Genomic DNA, 14,117 nt, shown 5'->3' with positions numbered 1-14,117 from the left:
TTAACTTTTTGAGACTTGTTTACTAATTCTTTGGCTACTCAAGCTTATGTATATATTTGCTTATGTTTTTTCCTAAAAGCTTTGTTGTCTTAACTTTCAAATTTAAATCTACAATCCATCTAGCAATATATAAAGAATAATACACCTTGCCCAAGGGGGTTTGTAACAGGTATTCAAAGGTAGTTTTACAGTTGAAAATCAATCTGTGCAGTGCACCATAGTATTAGGGAAAAAATAGGACACAATTATATATGTTAATAGATGCAGAAAAGTATGTGAAAAATTCAACACTCATTATAATGAAACACATACCCATACACATAGATATATATTCACACACATATTCTTAGCAAATGAGAAAAAGAACTTCCTAAGTCTGAGGTTTTTTTAAATCTATAAAAATAAATACAGCAAACATACTTTGTGGTAAAATACTAAAACTATCCTCTTAAAGATTAGAAATACAAGATAAGAATGCTACTGTCACCACTTTTTAAAAATATTGCACTTGAGACCTCATTCAGTGTAGTAAGTCTAGAAAAAGACTTACTGGAAAGAAAATCTTAAAACTGCCATTATTCCTGGATGACATGATTATATATCTAAGAAACCTCATAGAAAACTGCATACTGTTAGAACTAATAAGTAACTTTAGCAAGGTCACCTGGATACTATATCAATGAACAGACTAATTGTATTTCTGTATCCAAGAAACAAACAGATAAAAAATGAATATTTTAAAAGATTCAATTTATAATTTCATTAGAGAATATCAAATATAAAAAATAAATTATATGCAGGCTATATAATACATCTAACTTAAAACTACAAAATATTATTGAGAGAAATTTTAAAGGAGCTTAGTAATGGAGGCATATACCATGGCCATGGATTGGAAGATTCAACCCAAAGTGATTGATAGTGTTAACTCAAACAGAATCAAAATTCCTTCAGTTATTTTTGAAATTGGGAAGCTGGTTCTAAAATGTATTTGGAAAAGTAAAGATCTAAGAAGAACCAAGACAATCTTGAAGAATAAGAACAGAGCTAGAGAACTTGCCTTACTAGGAAAAGCTATAGTAATTAAGATAATGTAGTACTGCTTCAGATATAGATGAATAGATAATGGAACACAATAAAAGTTCAGAAAAATGACCCTCTCATACTGAATCAACTGATTTATGACAAAAATCACCCTATAGTACAGTGGGCATATACTGGCCTTTTCAATAAATTGCATTGTGTCCCTTCAGTATTCATACAGGAATTAAAAAAAAAAAAGAATCTTCACTCCTACCTCACACCACACATCCAAGCCAAAACATTTTAAGTTTAATATTACAAAGATATGTGTCTTTTCTTAAAAGAAATAGTATTTTTTAATCAGAGAACTATATTTTTATTTGTTCATTTGTTTTTGCTTTAGTTAGCTAGAAACTCCTAGATAAAGTATGTCTGATTACAGTAATTTTCTTTAATCTAAGGATTCTGTCTCTTTTATTGCATCGTTCTTGTTCTTTCATCCTTGCTTTAATGATTCTATTTTATGGGTCCTTCCTTTTTGTGCAAGTTACTTTAAGTCCATTTTTTTGAAATAGGGTATAAATAATAAATAAGACAGTCAATGAGGCAAGTTAAACTTTTGAAATTTTGAAGCCTGATTGAATTGTCAAAAAGAAGGATAGCTCATATAGTGCTCCTAGTAATTGCGCTTTGATAAAATTATAACTGTCCGATATTGTATTGCCAATACATATTATGCATATAAATATTACATGGAATATTCTTTAAAAGTTAACATATGTGTCAGTATTAAAAATAAGTAGCATTTACATGGAGAAAGAATCTGCTTTTTATAAACTGCCTAGAATATATGCTTGAACCAAATAATAGATCACTTTTTCCTCTTTAGTCATCATAATGGAAGAGTAAGGAGGGGAGAAGGAATAACTGTTTTGAAAGTAGGAAGTGTAATGACTGATGTCTTTCTACCCCTGTTAATGATTAAGAACACAGGCTTTACAGCTATCAAACCAACCTGCGTAGGAATCCCAGCACTGCCTCTTAGTGACTGTGTAATCCATGGATGAGTTACTTTTCTTAAGCCTCAGGTTCTTTATATCCAGAGTGCAGGTAATAATATCCACCTCATACAAGCTTGGCTCTCTGTATGGCTGAATGTATGCATGAGACCAATTGTTTTGCAGAGTGTAATTTTCCGAATCTTAATATCCATCCTCATTTAAGTGGATGATCTTGATCTTGAGATTCTGGAAGAGAATAAAAATTGGAAACCTATATGAAACAAGCTAGCTGAATATGGAGTAGCTCAACTAGGAGAGCAGGTTAAAAACCCAGATGATGTGGGGCAAATAAGAAATTCTGAACACTGTGTGCAGCCCATCAGTTGCAATGAGGCCTCAGGGAGTTGTAACATCTGAAACTGTAAATGCTGTTGCTGTACTGTGAAGCACTACAGCACTGGTGGGCTCTCTGAATTCCCATTCCACCCAGTACACGTGGCAATAAAGTGCAGCACATGGTACCCACATCAGAGCAATAGCTACATCTTCAAAGTAATATTTTAATGACTTCTGTAGCCTGTATTTGGGAAGACTATTTTAGACCTTGTGTTTTGTCTTTTTTCTAGATTAATGCACCTTCCCCTTCAGCTCCCTGCATTTGGGGAAATCTCTTTCACAGTGTATTTCCCGGTGAGTATTTTATCTATTTCAGAATGCCCTGAGGGAACCTTTGATCCAAAATGTAAGGGCAGCAGCAAAAACCAGAATCAGGGTGTCTGTGGTGGTGGGAGAAGTTTGCACGTGTTCAGGAGGATGGATAAGGGCAGTTTGTGGAAAAGGTAATGTTTCCTTCTTTCCCATGTCAGTCTGGTTGCTGATTTTTTTTTAGGTTCCATCATCTTTGGCAAAGACGGACTTTTGTCACAAAACTGGAACTGAACCCTGTGTTGCTTGGGAAGTTTGTAGGGTCTTTGTTCCCTTCTGTTGACACCCATATCTATTGACATTTGCAATGGTGTTATTTAAATTTTTCATTGCTCAGGTGACCAGAGCACCATATCAAGATGCAAATAAGGGAGCATTTTTTGTATTTAATATTAAGTCAGCCTTTCCTCCTCCTCCTACCATTTCTACTGACAGTACAGAATATTTTGTTATAGGACAGGGAGTGAAATAGCGGATTATGTCTTTCACTTCAACAGGACCCTGTTCTAAGAATTCTGTACACCTTATATTGGGTTATATAGATTATAAAGTACAGATTAATAGCCAACCAGCCAAATTACCATGCACCAAAGACTTAATGCCATCTTAAAACCTCACCATGGAAAGCAAAACTCTGAGTAGACACTTCAGTAAACAAATCTAGAAAAAGTTCAATTTTACTTGCTTGTAAGAAATTATGAGCATGCAAATATCTAAAATTAAGCAATGCTAGAGAAAAAAATAAATTCACTTTTCAAAAATGATTAAAGTCTAGAGTGAATTTGCTATCACACAGTAATTTGCTAAACTGAAGCAGGAGTTATTTTGGATTGAGTTTGTTACATAGCTCACGCATGAAATGATCTGTTGCTTGTTCTCCTGAAGCTGTTTTCACACACTCAGAAACAGGAGTGTGTGTGTGTGGGGGGGGAATGTATTCTGTCTGAGGCATTGTAAAAATATTGAAACCTCCGACTGAGGTATTTTGTAGAGGTATCCGACTACAACTTGTCATTGACACTTTACGGGCCAATAATCATTAAGCCCAAATCGCAGATGTTTAGCTTTCAGAATTATTTCTTACTGTAGACTTGGGTTCCAAAACCTGATTCAGGCACCTTGAGACCATCACTCATGTGATTATACTGCCATCGTGTGGTTTCAGAGATCCCTTTCAATTTTGAAAAAAACATCAAAAGAAACGGTCTCTGACAAAGTATCCAAGTATTGTCTCTGTTTTACTTGTTTGCTTGTCCTCTGTCACAATACCACGTATAGTCCATGCATGACCACAGGTAGTAGGACAGGGGGATGGCAACAGAGAAGTGGCAGTATAGGTAAAATTCTAATAATCCTGCAAAATTTGCCAGGGATTCAGCTTCTGCCCAGTGAATGCATCAAGATGTTTGTAAAGCCCTGCCGCCTTTATTGACCTTTTCTGCGTAAATGTGGCACTTACTACGTCCAGAAAAAATCTGAAAAATTCCCTACAGTTATCTATAGGCAAGTGGATCTCAAACTGAGGTCCTCAAAACAGCAGCATCAGCTTCCCTGGAGAACTGGGTGGAAATTCAAATTCTTCGGCTCCATCCTGTACTGAATCAGAAACTACAGAGGTGGGGCTCAGAAATCTGTTTTTAACAAGCTTTCTAGGTGATTCTGATGCTTGCTAAAGTTTGAGAACCACTGCTATAGACAATTGTAACTGTCCTGCGGTGGATTAACACATATTTCCCTAGATAGAGCTAAATTTAGCAGCACCTTCTCCTGGCCCCTGAAAAATTCCGAAGGAAGATGGGAGAGAAGGGCCCTAGGATTTCCCATGAATATATTCACCCAGCACCCCAATGCCACCCTGGGAAGGAAGATGCAGAGCATCTCTGTGAGGTCTTCATTCTCATCAGCTGGTATGTCAACGTCTCTTTAACTGAAGAAGATGCTAGAGTCAATCAGGAACAAATCTTTCAGTCTTTGGGGATTATTGGATATACTGGAGCGTTCGTCTGAGTGGATATTGTATATAAGTCCACTTTTTCAGACATTAAAAATACAGTTTTAATAGATAGCTAGTGGGAAGCAGCCGCATAGCACAGGAAGATCAGCTCGGTGCTTTGTGACCACCTAGAGGGGTGGGATAGGGAGGGTGGGAGGGAGGGAGACACAAGAGGGAAGAGATATGGGAACATATGTATATGTATAACTGATTCACTTTGTGATAAAGCAGAAACTAACACACCATTGTAAAGCAATTATACTCCAATAAAGATGTAAAAAAAAAAAATACAGTTTTAAGAAGGGAAGCTAAAAATTTGAAAGGACCCCAGTCTCTAAGAAATGCTAAGGAATATTGGGATGGCATGCGGATTTCTTGCCCTGTCATAGCAGCTTCCCAACTCCACTGGCTGTGGCCATGCAGGAAGGTTGGCTCTGGGCTGCTAAGACTTCTGACCGTTTCAAGAAAAACCAAAAATAAGAATTTTTATGTGAAATATTCTAATTTTAAGTGTGAGTTCCATTTTAAGTGAATGTCTAATTTTAAAAAGTGAAAACATATTTACCTTTATGATTCAGTCTACTGACCTCCCAGATTATGATCTCTGGGATCCACAGGTAAGGAAAACTGTAGATGTCAACCTCAACACACGTTTATGACCACATTCATATCTTATACTTAAGTGATATGTGTCCGTGTGTTTTCTTCTGTGTATGTGTGAATACATATATACAAAGCATGAAAAGCCAGTGTCTCAACACGTGAGGGAAAGACTCTATTCAGCAGTGAAGTAGCTTCAAACTGAATAAAGGTCAATAATCTGAAAGAGCCCTGAATTCAAAAAATACATGCTTTGAGAGGAAAATAAATGATAATTCTACTAATGCAAAGTATGCTTTGACAACATTTTAAAATTTTATAAATTTCACAGCATACCTAGAATAAAAGTAATGAGTATATACAGATTACTTGTAGTGTGACTTATTTTTAGGACATATAAAGTACTTCAAAGATATAAAGCCATGAATAAATTTAGGCACTCATCTGGAGACAAAAATCATGTTTTAATTATATATGCATATATACACACATATGTTATCCCTGGCTCTGAAAGGAGTACTTAATAAGTGGCTTCTGAACAAATAGAAGTTTAAGTATTGGTTCAGGTATTATCAAGTGAATTTTCTTTACCAGGCAGACTCTCTCCTGCTCTGACCCTCACTGTGGTCACTGCATCCAAGATTCAGAGAATGCTGCCTTACTTATTTCACTGCAACTTGTAGACTTTCTGAAAGACTTTAAGGTAAAACCAACTTTAGATAGACTCTGCTTTTCTCTTCAGTTTCTTTCCAAACCTAGTAAAATTCCAGTGGCTCCACTTCTGACGGTATCTTTTAGATTGTCTGATAGGAGAACTAGTTCTAGAGTAGGTTATGATATTCATTCTGAGGTGAAGATCATTGTAGTCACTGGAGGCCGATGCCTGATATACTCCTACCCTTTTGTATAGCAACAGGCTCTCTTGGGGAGCTAGTTCTTTAGATGTATTGCCAGATTTAATGAAGATTCCCTCACTGAGGTCTCTTGCCTTGTAGTGGACCATTGTGCCTAGGATTCGGGCCATGGGAATCATTTACTTCTTCTCATGGATTTTTGGGTTTCAAGAGTATCTCCTAAAATGTACATATTCTTGGGAGGGATGAAAACATGATGTTTTCCGCATCCACTCAGCGAATATTATTGGGAATTTGTCATTGGAACTGGAGGGAGCCGTGTGGATATGTTAAAGACTTCTACATGAAGAAACCAGGAAGAAAAACAAATAATTGCACAACGGTATACTTAAGGTGTAAAAAATGCTTGTAATTCACTGAGAAAACAAATAAACAAACACAAAAATCTGCCCCAAAGGATCTATAATGGTTGGACAGGTAGTTAATATTTGAACTGGGTTTCACAAGATTAATAGGCACTTACCTGGTGAAGGAGGAGGAGATACAATGTGAAGAAATGCTGGTCATTTCTTGTGACTCGAGTGTTTGTCAACCATTGGATCTTTGAAGCATAGCACAGGGTCCCTATAGTGAATCCAATAGTTATTTTTTGCATGCAGGAGTAAATGAGTGGAAGAATGATTAGTATTGGGTTGGCCAAAAAGTTCATTCTGGTTTGAGATGGTAGGGAAAAACCCGAACGAACTTTTTGGCAAACCCAATATGTTTGTAGGGCATTGTGAGTAGTGGAAGAAATAAGGTAAAACTAGAAAAATTGGTTAGGCACAGAGACCATGAAGGCAACACTAAAGAATCTAAATTTTATTCTGTAGTTTAGTTTCATTTCTTTGTCAAGATCCACTTGCATCATGATCTGTTGAGCTACTTTTTAATTACGCAGATTCCTGGCTCTTATCACAGATCGAGTGAATCAGAAACTCTTGAAGACTGGGCAAAGAAATCTCTTGAACTCTGTGAAAACTACTGCTAGAAGCAATGTCCAATTCTTAAAACATTATTTTTAAACTATTTTGATTGTTCAACATCTTAAGAGAATCTGTCAAAAGCTATGGAAATTCTCTCCAGAAAAATATATAGGCACATTCATTTTTACTAACAATTCCAGAGAGATTATGAAACCCCTGAGATTAACTCATGGGCTCAAGTTAATAACTCCTGAAACCAAGCGGGCTAACAACTAACTGAGAGAAAGTCAGATGAGAATCATCGTTACCAGAAGTTACAGTGATGGAGGGCTTTTAGATGCAGTTGAAACATACAGACAAATCCTTGCTTTTTAACAATTTTGTCTAAGACCAACCTGATTTCCTTCTGTCCATGTTTACTATAAAAGAGACATGTTCACATTTAAAAGGAGAAGAATTTATGCTGGGAGCCAGGAAGCTTCTTGATCATTTCCATCTGAAGTAAAGCATTTAATGAAAAATTGGAATGTTTCAAAAGGAAAACCAAAAGTATTTATTGAGCATTTAGAAACTGATATGTTGGTTTTCCCTGTTTCAAATAACAAACAAATTTGCTGGCATTCTAGAAAGTGTATGAGCTAACTGTTTATATACGTAAAGCTTCACATATTTAGATCATATCTAAAAATCTTGGTCTCTTTCTGATAATCTAATATTTGGGAACCGCAGTACAGTTCTATTTCCTTCAAAATTGAGAGCTATATCTGCAAAAAACAACTAAAATGGTCTATTGCTGGAGATATGTCACATGGAACAAGATAAAGTCTATGAAAACAGCCTTTTAGAAAAGTCATGGCTGAACTCTAATGACCTAGATTATTTAATGCAAACATCGTGTGCCATCTTAGAGATTTAGGGCAGCCCTCCCTGTAGTCAACTAAAACAAGCCAGTTTATGTAAAACCAACATGGCAACAGTTCAGAGGCACAACTTGCTATTCTGTGTACCTGGAGCAGAATCACTGAACTTCATCCAAACCTGGAGCAGAGTCAGAAAAACGGGTGAGGGAGAGAGTGTGGTGGGATGTATGGAAAGGATTTATAAAGTGGGGAGTCTTATACAGAGTTAAGGAGTTAATAATATATTGTTAACAACATATAATATTATTCTGTAAGCTTTTAATTCTTTGGTTAACAAAGAACATCATACTGTGCTTCTCAACCTACCATTTGTTTTCTCACTTAACATTCTTTTGGAAGTTAGTGTGTATTGATGTATGTTGACTGGGTCCCTTTCTTCTGAGTGCTTAAAAGGCTACAGTTATTTGAACATGCCACAACTTTGTTCTCCATTCTCCTCAAGGAGACATATAGGTTGTCTTGGATTCTTTGCCATTACCAAGTGTTTCAAGAATGCTTCTGTGGGTGTCTCCTTGTGTGCACACGTGGAGGGTTTGTACTAAGTGTGGATTTGCTGGGTCACGGGATATTCTATCTGCAACTTTGTTTCATAATGCCAAACTGCTCTCCAGGGCAGGGCTACCGGTTATGTGAGAGGTGCAAGTGCATTATTTTGTCATCTAACTTGTGTCAGACTTTTCAAGGAAATATCTTTATTTGCGTTTCTCTAATTACTGGTGAGGGTTGGCATCTTCTGATGCATTGTCTCTTCAAGGGTACTCTTCTGTGAATTGTTGCTTAATGTCCTATGCCCACGTTTCTATGGGCCAAGCACTAATCTAGGCTCCTGGGATATACCCGTGAACGAAACAAAAAGCACCGCCCTCTTAGAGCTTACATCCTAGCAAGGAGAGAACAGATAATAAACAATAAAAGTAAAAACAAGTGCATTTTGTTGCAGGATAAGACGATAAGTGCTCCTGGAAAAAGTCAAAGTAAAACAGGTAAAGTAAAAGGGCTTTGGAATGCAGGGTAGGCAAAACAGTTTAGAGTAGTAAAGAGTGATCAAGGGAGACCTCGGGGAGAAGACAAGGTTTGAGTCCATTGAGAAAGTTAAGGAACAGTTAAGAAGCCAGTGTGTCAGGAATGGAGAGACAAATGGAAAAACACTGTAGAGATGAAATCAGACAAGTAGAGGGAAAGGATTGTTATATAGGGCCTCGTGGGTCATTGTAAGACACTGGCTTTTAGTTGAATAAAATGGGGGATCCGTTGAAAGGCTTTGCACAGAGGAATGACATGACCTGCCTTGTTATAAAAGGAGCGCTCACATTAAACTTTCAAATGCTTACATACTATAGTTTCTACCTAATGAGGAACTTGGCTAAATCTTTTCTTCCTATGGGAACAATTTGATTAAAGATCAACTAAGACTGGGAAAGGTTGAAATGGATTACTCCTTGCGCTTGGATGAACAACTAAGGTTTAGGACTTGGACAAGCAGCGGCTGAGTTCTAACTGTGACTTTACACTTTTCGTTCCGGCAGCTCTGGCCTGTTGCCTTTGACCTAGGTTCCTTATAGCTTACCCATTTGTCACTCAGGGGTAAATTTACTATTGTTGCCAACCCTATGCCAGGCCCTGGACCAGCCGTTGTTAAGCACTATCTCTAATATCTGGCAGGACAGCGTATTGTCATATTCACTGTCACCTTTGCAGAGCTAGACTAGAAGCCAAATCTGTCCAACCCCAAGTCCCTTATTGTCTTATTACACTCTGATGTCTGCTGTGTGTGGCAGGGCAGTTATAGGATTTCTCTTAACTGGATGACAATGGGTATTAAAACAAGGTGGCACTGAATGATGCATAAGGCTACATTAAGACTTTTAAAAAAAATAATGATTTTAATGTGTATAATTTCTGAAGTATTCGTCTCCTTTGAAGCTGGTATATAACAAGAGCTAGTTGTCTCTTTTCTGTTTGTTTTGATATTCACAATGAAACAAATTTGGGGAATGAATTTTAGATCTCCAAAAAGATTTATCCTAGTTCTTTGGGAAAGTAGAAGTTTCAATCTAATATGCTAATCTGATATGCTAAGGTATTATCAAAACCCAGCCTAAGTGACTATTTCAAAGTGTCCTAACAGATTTAAATTTTTGAAAGAAAAATAGTTTCTGCCCCAGTGGATTGTGAACAACAAACAATGTCTTATTTTCTTCTACCTGAGTGAGAATACTCCATAGGCTGACAGGTCTATTCTCCTCAAATACATTTGTGAATTTTTGTGCTTCGCATGACAGAACACAGATAGTCCCAGCCCCAAATGGGTTGTATCCATTTGCAAATGAAGGCAGCCACTTATGTCTCCAATTCAGGATCGTTCAAAGGCAGCCTTAGCCAAGGATGCTTATGTTATATTTTCCATAACCATGCAAAGGCCATAGAAGAGTTGTTGTTTTTTTTTTCTGAGCCTAGAAGTCTATGGTAATACATATTGTCTTTAGGTACATTTTATTTTTAAACAAACTTCAAAAGAGACAGGTCAGAATAAATAATTTCAATGTCAGATTGTAGTAAATTGCTAGGCATATCATCACTTACTGCAAATAAAGGTTCATGACTGAAATAGGGAACGTTGGATGGATGTGAAGTCAACTACCCAGTCACTAAATAGTGACATGAAGCGGTAGTGCTCATGCCAGGTTTACCTTCCATCTTTGTCTGGAAGAGTTCTTTCAAGTTCACCTCAGTTGTGTGGACTTGGAATCTGGAGATTAAGATGGTATGCATGTGTGTGACTGTGTCCAGTTGGAATAACATTTTCTTCTTGCAGATCATTCTTTATAACACGAAAAAGCAAAACAAAGCACACAAAACAAAGTTTGTTTAAAATTATATCAGATTATCTATGCTGGAAAATCTACCCCTATAAATTCATATACTAAAACGCAAAATCAGAAGATCAAGATGATCTCCCAATACATCTTCCCTCAGGATAGCCACAGCTTGAGAAAGAAAAACAATTAGCAACCTTTATTACTTGTCTAGAAAAAAAATTGCCTCTTCAGGAATGTTACCTCTATTTGCTAGTCTGTTCTAACCAGATTTCCCTTTCTCGCATGGGAAATTTAACTGGAAATATTAGTGGCCTGTTCTTGCTTGATAACATTTCTGCATAAGCATTTAAAAGGCAAGGCTCCTATGCGAAGTAGTCTGATAAAAGACTTTCTTTGCAATGGCAAAAACACCAATTTACTTGTTCAAAATGATAAAGAGTTAAGGCCAGAGTTCATAACCTGAACTTATCCTGTGACACTCCCTCCCCCTTTCACTTGATGAAAACATGCTCGTGTGAAGTGAATTCTGAAACTGAATCCACGGAACACACTCAGCATTTGGTAACCGATTTGTACTGTGACATTCAAACATCTGCCGTGGCCGTTGCAATGTAAATAGGAAATTCTAAATGTGATTTGAATTGCCCTTTGGGGAGTTTTACACTGAGAGACGGTACATTTCCAAGGTAGCCAATACTTAATATGGAGCAAGCCCAGTGGTCGGGTTGGAGACTGTTCTGCTTCAGAGCACAAGTTGACAGGAAACTCTGCACGCCTTCAACTGGACCGAGGGAATTTGGCGGTTGACGTAGCCATACATATTTTTGAAATAGTTTCTCTTGTTAGAAATGTTTTACATTAGCCCGTGAAAATAAGCACCTTCATTATTCACATACAGTGATTCAGTTTTGAGGTGACAGCTGCCTACATAGATCCTAGTTTACAGACTGGCGTAAGCAGCGACTGGTTTTTAATTAGCAGTAAGCTTTTTGTAATTATTAGAAGTCAGCCTTTCCTGTGATTGAAGTATCTATGCTAGCATATATGCTCTCATAGTAAACAGAAGGGCTCAGACCTTTCCCATGAAATGCAACTGAGTACGTAGGTACTGCTGTGTGGCCCATTGAAAATGCATCATCAATTCAGATTTTATTGGGATGTTGCCAAGACTTTTTAAGCAAGAATTAAATTCAAGGGCATTGGATTTGTATATTTTTGATATTACCTGATATAAAATTCTAGTTGTGTCTACCCATAAATAAATTCAGCTGTTGAGGTTTCTTTACAATGTGGGATTAAGTGAAGAGAAGTGCATTGCTAAAATTCTCCACTAGAGGGAGACAGCTCCCTCCTTCCTTGTGCGTCTGGGTCAGGGCTCAAAAAAAGGGTAAATATTATGATGTTATTTTTTTCCCCCTCAAGTTCGTTGTTTCATATATAAAATAATACCATAAAACATATATAAATATACGATAGGTAAAAATATTTTTAAAAAATAATGGTGCAGAATTGTGTAGAGTAAAAAGCTTCCCTGCCAGTTTACAATTTTCCCCTCCAAGCCCCACCAGTTGTTTTTTTTTAACGTGAATGTGATTGCACTAAACATTAATTTTATGTCTTGCTTCTCTGTTTTATTTATAAACTATGTATTGTAGGCATCTTTTCCTGTCAGTTCACACAGATCTACCTTTTCTTCCATATGGTTCCAGAATATTCTATCCTAGGCCCCTAAAAAGATTTGTTTAATAAATCCCCTATAGATGGACATTTAGATTGTTTTCAGTATTTTGGTATTAAAAAAATGCTGTGGTAAACATTCTTTCATTTATTTCTTTGCATGGATGTGAGAGTTTCTCTGTGAGTTAAATTTCCTAGCTACATAATAGCAAGGCTTATTTATTTAAAACTTTAATAAATATTGCAAAGAGTGTCTATCTCCAGAAAAAAAAAAAAACTGTGATTTTGAGATTTAAACTCACACTATGTGTGAAAGTGCCTTTTAGCCCTGACCCTGGCAAACACTGCCTATGTCAAACCTTATAATCTTTGCCAATCTATTAAAGGAAAAATAATATCTTGGTCTAGGTCCATGATAACTAACTTCAATGAATAAATTAAATTTAAACTTGAAAAAGTTGTGAAAATTTGCTTTACATGTTTTATCAGAAGATGGACATAGGATGACCGTTTGTTAATGGTTCCAGAAAAAAACATCATTGGGCAAACTGACCTGACTTCCATAAACTAGTGGTAATAAAACCAGTCCTAGGTCCAAATATTTAAAAATTTCCACAAGACTTATATCATTTGACAAAAATTATTATAAAAAATCTGTAAAGGAAGGTGGGTGGGTATTATTATTTTTAACATCCAGGTGAGAATGAATCTTTTTAATGATCACTATTATGATCTCCAGCAGAACTTCAGTAATGAATCTTGAATCTAAAAGTGAATCTTACTTCACCTTCTAAGCCTGTTTCTCCCTTTCTCCTTAGAGACTGTCTATCACAATTTGCCCATTCTTTTCTCTCCATTCTAAACTACAGCACCCACCCTTTCCTCTTCGTTTTTAGCAAAGAACAAAATGCCCAGAATTTAAATGTCAAGTATTTTTTTCCTAACAAATATTTTTGTTACTAGGTTAAACATACACCCAAGTAGCAGGTTAAAAATAATTACAACACAACTTGGCTAGTTTGTTGTACCATTTTTGTTCATTTTCCTCTGACAGAAACCCAATACCTTTCATGATAGCTATATATATCCTACCTGACCCAAAAATATCCCATCAAGGGACAAGCCCACCTTGGAAAATTGCAAAGCAGTCAAGGCTTGTCCCTTTCCCTCCCCACTCCCCATCCTCGCCCTATCCCACATTTCACCGCTTTCCTCCTTCCACCCTCCACCTAGCTGTGTTTAGCTTTATCCCAGTAATCTATACCAGAAGGGAGATATCTGAACTTCAATGTTAGTTGACTGTATCTTCCAGGGTGTGGAGAGTACATACAAATGAAGAACTTTCAGGGCCTCCCTGGTGGCGTAGTGGTTGAGAGTCCGCCTGCCGAGCTAGGGGACACGGGTTCGTGACCCGGTCCGGGAAGATCCCACAGGCCGCGGAGCGCCTAGGCCCATGAGCCATGGCCGCTGAGCCTGCGCGTCCGGAGCCTGTGCTCCGCAACGGGAGAGGCCACAACAGGGAGAGGCCCGCGTACAGGAAAAAAAAAAAGAACATTCAGA

Source organism: Aethalodelphis obliquidens, unplaced genomic scaffold, assembly GCF_003676395.1.
Source record: "Aethalodelphis obliquidens isolate GAN/ISIS:26980383/991018 unplaced genomic scaffold, ASM367639v1 scaffold1, whole genome shotgun sequence".
NCBI lineage: Eukaryota > Metazoa > Chordata > Mammalia > Artiodactyla > Delphinidae > Aethalodelphis > Aethalodelphis obliquidens.
The sequence above is the reverse complement of the archived record's forward strand: the minus strand, read 5'-3'. Positions refer to the sequence as shown.